This window comes from Colobus angolensis, unplaced genomic scaffold (genome assembly GCF_000951035.1).
Source record: "Colobus angolensis palliatus isolate OR3802 unplaced genomic scaffold, Cang.pa_1.0 Scaffold321, whole genome shotgun sequence".
In the NCBI taxonomy this organism is placed as follows: Eukaryota; Metazoa; Chordata; class Mammalia; order Primates; family Cercopithecidae; genus Colobus; species Colobus angolensis.
This window is the reverse complement of record NW_012116500.1, coordinates 966,538-973,527: the sequence shown is the minus strand read 5'-3', so window position 1 is coordinate 973,527 and position 6,990 is coordinate 966,538.

The window sequence follows — 6,990 nt, the reverse complement described above, 5'->3', positions numbered from 1 at the left end:
ATATATATATATATATATGTGTGTGTGTGTGTGTGTGTGTGTGTCTGTGTGTATGTGTGATAATTATACAACATGAAATGAGGCAACTCCATCAGAATTTATTGGTCAATAAAAACTCCTTGAAAAGAATTATAAGCTAAGTTTTCTGTTTTGTTTTTCTTTGAAAAGTGAGAATTTCTGTAGTACACTGGTGCCACTATTTTCTTGGACTATGATAAGGTTTATGCCAAGAGATCAGTACAGTTTCTGTACACTGTTTCTATTGATTCAAGGCTCCTACCTAAGATTAGAAGAAACAATCGTTTTATTAACTGCAGTCAAACGGCTATGGAGAAAATCTGTGTCCCCCGGATATCCATAATTCCATCTTTCCTTCTTAGTACTGTTATCTTATTTCATCTAGAGATTTTCCCTAGATGAAATAAGGTGGAAATCAACAAGATCTTTCAGAGGGTGGGGACAGGAGTGGAAGGACAGAAGAGGAGGAGAGAAAGGAGAAGGGACAGGCTCCCACGGAAGTGTGCAAAAGCAACCAATTCCCCGTGAGCTTCTCTGACGTGCAGACCTCAATCTGAAATAGAGAGTGGACTCAGATGGAAATTGAACACGTTCATGACTCAGGTTCTTCCTGAGCACCTCTTTGTCCTTGTCCTAAAAAGCACTACAATTTGGTGAAAGAGGGCTGTTCCTCTAGGATGGCCATCTATCTTCTGAGTCCTTATTTCTGCTACTTCAAGAAGACAAAAATGAATGAATGGCCTGCGTGGAGTCTATCCATAGCAGAGAGGCCTTTTCCAGTTTGCTCTTTGCTAATTCTTTCTAGTCACTTGATTTTGTTAGGAAATCAAATCTACAGGTTCGTTTCAACCTACAGATTCAAGGTCCTCTGGAGGCCTCCTGATTTATACTTGCAAATCCAAAAAGATGTCTTGATAAAGCAGGGTTTTTTCTTTTCTTTTCTTTTCTTTCTTTTTCTTTAATTTTTCTTTTTACTTTTTTTTTTATTTTTTGAGATGGAGGTTCACTCTTGTCGCCCAGGCTGGAGTGCAGTGGCGGGATCTCAGCTCACTGCAACCTCCGCCTCCTGGATTCAAGCGATTCTCCCCGCCTCAGCCCCCCAAGGATTACAGGTGTGCGCCACCACGCCAGACTAATTTTTGTATTTTTTAGTAGACATGGGGTTTCACCATGTTGGCCAGGCTGGTCTCGAACTCCTGAGCTCAGGTAATCTGCCTACCTCAGTCTCCCAAAGTTCTGGAATTACAGGTACCCCACACCATGCCCGCCTCTCTCCCTCTTTCTCTCTCTCTCTCTCTATATATATGTGTGTGTGTATGTGTGTGTGTGTGTGTGTGTGTGTATGTATATTTTAGTAGAGATGGAGTTTCACCACGTTGGCCAGGTTGGTCTCGAACTCCTGACCTCAGGCGATCCACCCACCTCGGCCTCCTTAGGTGCTGGGATTACAGGGATGAGCCACCGCACCTGGCCAAAGTAGTATTATTTATAACTGCTATGTGCCAGACATTACTGAAAGCCTTACTCACCTCTGACTGCTTCTTTGTCTAACACATCTTCCAAATCATTGTGTGGAAAAGAGCTCAATTAGTTCCATCCAATGATGTACTACTCTTAGTCATGCACATAAGGCAACATGATATAAAGTGACTGGGGTCACACTAAAGAAAACTGCTAAAATGTTCAGATTGCGGAGATGGCCTGATCCATAAAGATTGCTCTAAATCTGAAGTAGGAAAAGTGACTTTGGTTTGGCCTAATCCCCATTTACACATGTCATGAAGAAAGTCATCTCCGTCTTGCACATCTCAATTTAAGAATAAATTTGAATACAAAGTTTTACTTCTTAAAGAATGGAACAAACTCCAGTTCAAGATTGTTAACCACTGGCAAAATACTCAGCATCTTCTTTGTCCTAAGTATTACTGCTATCAGCAAGGCAATTCCATGATTTCGTCAGAAGGAAAAGAAAAAGGAACTTTTAAAATGGGGTGGGAGCTTGAAGGTAAGGTAAGATGTTAACACTAGAGAAATTGGGTGGGGTGTACTAGAAGTCTGTATTCTCTTTTCAACTTTAAAATGCTTTTAAAACATAAAGTTTATTTAAAAGAAATGGGGTGAAGCTGGGAGGGGAGCAGAATAAACTCAGGGCTACAAGAGCATTTGAAGAGCTGGTTTCATTTTTTAAAATCTTATTTATGTATGTATGTATGTATTTATTTTAGAGACAGGGTCTCACTCTGTTGACCAGGCTTCAGGGCAGTGATGCAATCCGAGTTCACTGCTGCCTCATACTCCTGGGCTCAAGTGATTCTCCTGAATCACCCCAGCCTCCTGAATAGCTGGGACTACAGGCATGCACCATCACACCCAGGAAATTTTTTTTTATTTTTTGGAGAGATAAGGTCTTACTGCGTTGGCCCTGTTGGTCCCAAACTCCTGGGCTCAGCCTCCCAAAGCTCTAGGATTACTGGCATAAGCCACCGTGCCTAGCCTGAAGAGCTGGTTTCAAAGTTGTGGTCATCTATGCCGGATAATAACCAAAGGCAGCCTAACCTGAAATCCACAGAGGACCTGTCACTTTCGTAACACAGATGAAAACCTCGAGATTGTTCTTATCTCTAGAGAACAGAGATTCCCCACACCTCTGCTGACCAAGGACGACTTTAACGGTGTGTCTTTCCAGGCCCCTGAAGGCTGCCCTCCTCTGAAAGCTACTTCATTCATCCATCAGGTGCTTCCTTGAGCTCCTTCTCTCCATTTACAAGTGGTTCTTTGATAAACCGTTTTCTTCCTTCCGCCAGCATAGCTTGGATGTGGAATCAAATCCCAGAAGTTACAGTGAGCAAAGATACAAGGTATCTAAGAATCTGGGTGTGTGTGTGTGCATGTGTGTGTGTGCGTGTGTGTATGCGCGTGTGTGTGCGCGTGTGTGTGTGCGTGTGTGCGTGTTTGTGCGCGTGCATGTGTGTGCGTGCGTGTGTGCGTGTGCTGTGTGCGCGCGTGTGTGTGCATGTGTGTCTGTGTGCGTGTGTGCGTGTGCTGTGTGTGTGCGCGTGTGCGTGTGCATGTGTGTCTGTGTGTGTGTGTGTGTGTGTGTTTCACCTGTTATTTAAATTTTAAGGCTCACTGGGGAGATGAAAAAGAGACCAGAAGAGCTTGAGGCAGTTATATCAGTTCTGTGCAAACAAAGTTGATGTGGCTCGGTGCGAGCCAAGATTAAAAGTGATTGAGTGCTTCTGTATGAGTAAAGAACCCCAGACTGAAAAATAGAAAAGCGCCGCGGTTCTTTGCCAACCTTCTTAAAACAACTACCATTGTGCTGGATTAAAAGGCATTTGCGGAAGATTTTGTGAAGAATTAAGCTTATTTGTTATTCTTTTGAAACAGAAATGTGAATAAAAGAAAAGCTGTTAGTCAACATTGTCTTAGAAGATAAAGCTTTCGAGATAGCAGAATATCTGGGTCAATGGGAGGCTTCCGTAACTCGTGCCCTGGATTGACAGTTCCCTTCACAATTGCGGCTGAACACTTAATGCTTCCTTCCCTACCCCATCCCCATTCAGGGGCTCATGCAACACGGCCACAGAGAAGTGATGGGTCCTGGTGTCCTGTGCATAGGGTGGTTTCATCCCACTAGGGTTCAACGGTCACCTCAACAGCATAGAATTGGGCAGACAGAGAGGAAAACAACAAAGTAGAATTCAGCAGGCAGAGAGAAAGGATCTCTGAATATCCAAGTGCTCTTGATTGCTGTGATGTTTGATCTGTTGGTTCTTCTTCCAAACCTCCAAGACAAAGCAAAAGGATTTCAAAATGGCTTCCCATAGAAGAGGCCCTAGACCAAAAACCCAGTGTCGGTGGCGGAGAAAGTAGCCTGTGTAAGCAGAAATGGGAGTTCCTGCAGCCGAGAGAGGCACTGGGAAGTCACTTTCCCAAGCAAGTCTCAGTGCTCAGCACTGAGTCCTTAACAGAGGGAGGCTGGAAGAGGAGACACAGCTACATTTCAGTCAGTTCCACGCTATGATTAGGATCCAGATAGCCTGGAAGTTCTTCCTTCAACAGCCAGAAAGATTTAATCCAGACTGCAGGAATCTCTGTGTTTTCCACAGGGCCACTGAGGCCATTTTCTGAAATACAGAATCTGGAAGAGAAGAAAAGCAGCTGGCTGGATGCTTCCAGCCCCCAGGTCTCCTCCCAGCACCGGGAGATCCTTCCCATTCGTTGAGTAGGGAAAGCCTCTGACTACAGAACTATGGAAAGCAGTCAGGTAGTTGGCTGTTTACGTCAAAACGATTCCAGCGTAGCTGAGCTCATTCCTGTCATCTCAGCACTTTGGAAGGTCGAGGTGGGAGAATAGCTGGAGCCCAAGAAACCAGCCGGGGCAACATGGGGAGACCCTGTCTCTACAAAACAATTTAAAAATTAGCCAAGTATGGTGGCACATACCTGTAGTCCCAGCTACTCTGGAGGGTGAAGTAGGAGGTTCTCTTGAACCCTGGAGGTAGAGGTTGCAGTGAGCCAAGATCGCACCACTGCACTCCCAGCTGGGTGACAGAGTGAGACCCTGCCTCAAAAAAAAAAAAAAAAGAAAAAGCAACTCCAGTGTAAACACAGCTCTAAAATGGTGATTCTCAGGTGGAGTGACTTTGCCCCCCACCAGGAGACCCTTGGCAATGTCTGGAGACAGTTTTGTTGTTATAACAACCATTGTCATCTAGTGGGTAGAGCCCAGGGATGCTACTAAATGTACTAAATGCCTGCAGTGCACAGACAGCCCTCCACAATGGGAAATCATCTCCCCAAGTGGCGATATGGCCAAGGTTGGCAAACCCGGTCCTAGAGGGTGGAATGAAAATCAAAGTTTCTACTTTTTCCTATAAAAAGTTTTTTTTGTTTTTTTGAAGTTTTAAAAACTCCATGAGAGGCCAGGCACAGTAGCTCACACTTGTAATCCAAGCACTTAGGGAGGCCGAGGCAGGTGGATCACCAGGTCGGGAGTTTGAGACCAGCCTGGCCAACACAGTGAAACCCCGTCTCTACTAAAAATACAATTAGCCAGGTGTAGTGGCGCATGCCTGTAATCCCAGCTACTCGGGAGGCTGAAGCAGGAGAATCGCTTGAACCTGGGAGGCAGAGCTTGCGGTGAGCCAAGATCGCACCATTGCACTCCAGCTTGGGTGACAGAGCTAGACTCCATCTCAAAGAAACAAAACAAAACAAAACAAAACTCCTTGAGGGAATGTCCCAGTGTTTAAACTATTCTGTTTCTGTCATCCTACCCTGCACATCAGGACCTTCTTAGCTGTACAAACAAAAAGATGCACAAATAACCATCCATGACAGAAAACAAAGATTCTGAAAATATCCCCCAACTTGCTAATGTAGATATTAATACTTTCATCAATAAGCCCAGCAACAAAGACATTGGGAGTCCCACGTGGCTGGCCCTGAGCTTCCTACGGAAGTGAATTCAAAGAAATATAAGAAACATCAGCATCAAAATACAAAGAGGAACACACTCATGAAAAAATTAAAATACGATATTAGAAAACTAGCAAGAAAATTAATAAAGTACACATTTAGCTAAATATTAAAATTAGCAAGTTAATATTTATGTTATATGTAACCATTTTAAGGTAATTATAAGTTTAATGACAAGTAACAAGTTGAATAACTACTGATTAATTTGCTTCGGGGGGGACATTAAACCAGGGAATGCCTATCAGCATTATTTTTAATTTTCAAATTCAATGGGATTCTTCTTCAAAGCCACTAGAAGGCCACTGAGAAATTGGATCGACCCAACTCTTCCTGAAAACAAAGTGAGAGTTCCAAGACGATACTCAGAAAAGGAATTTATCAAACTTGGGTTACATCGACGTAAGCAGTTCTTCACAAAATCAAAGATTTCTAATTACACTAGAACGAAACAGAAAATTAGGTGACAAAAGGAGGCTCTTTTCAAAGCAGCCTCTTTTTAGCTTCATTTGGCTCGAAAACAAAAATGAAACCTTAAATCCTCTGAATGTGAAATAGTGAAAAAAACTCAAAACTTAATGTGAGATTAAAGTAAGAAAATCCATTGAGTAAAAGAATTTTCTATGGTCCAGCAAACTTACTGAACATAGTTACTGAACATCATGCTAGAACAGCACTGAGAGGTTGCAGCTAACACCTCGCTCCAGGTATTGCTAAGCCTAGACCCTGTAACTGGGTTACACAGGTAGATGCAAGCACTCTGCAGGAAATAGAACCTTCCATCAAGTGAAACAAAGCTGTTCGCCTCCCCTGGAAAAGCCCCTGACCAGGCAGAATCCAACTGGGCTGCGAGATGCAAGGCAGGGCCCCTGCAGGGCAGATGCCTCTGCCTTGACACTCAGTAGGTTAGGGAATGATTAGAAGCCAAATCCGAGAAATCCTGGGATCTATGCAATGGTGTTGCATTAATGAAAGGTGAGGGTTTTTTCTGTTTGTGTTTTTTGTTTGTTTGTTTGTTTTGCCCATGACTCATGCTTCCCCATCTATCAGGCAGGAGAACAATAAGAACTTTTTGTGCCTGGCACAAACTTGTTTCTTGTTTGCATACTTACACTTGGCTGGACAATGGGAACGACAGCCTGTTTACAACCAAACACTTGGAGTAGCCGCACTAGGTGGCTGGTACCTCTCAGCTAGACTTAAGAAAGGAAAACCCACAAGAAAAGATGGACACGTAGTCTGCTGTGAGCCTTCCAAGGACTCTCCCAGACAACACCAACCTTCCAAGGAGGGTGGAAGTCGCAAGAGATCAGAACCTCGGGAACGTGTCCATTTTAACAGCCCTTATCTCATAGGAGTGAGCTAACTCAAATACAAGAGCTCTGGTTTTGTTTTGTGTGTTTTTTGTTTTGTTTTGTTTTTGGAGACGGAGTCTCGCTCTGTCACCCAGGCTGGAGTGCAGTGGCACGATCTCGGCTCACTGCAACCTCC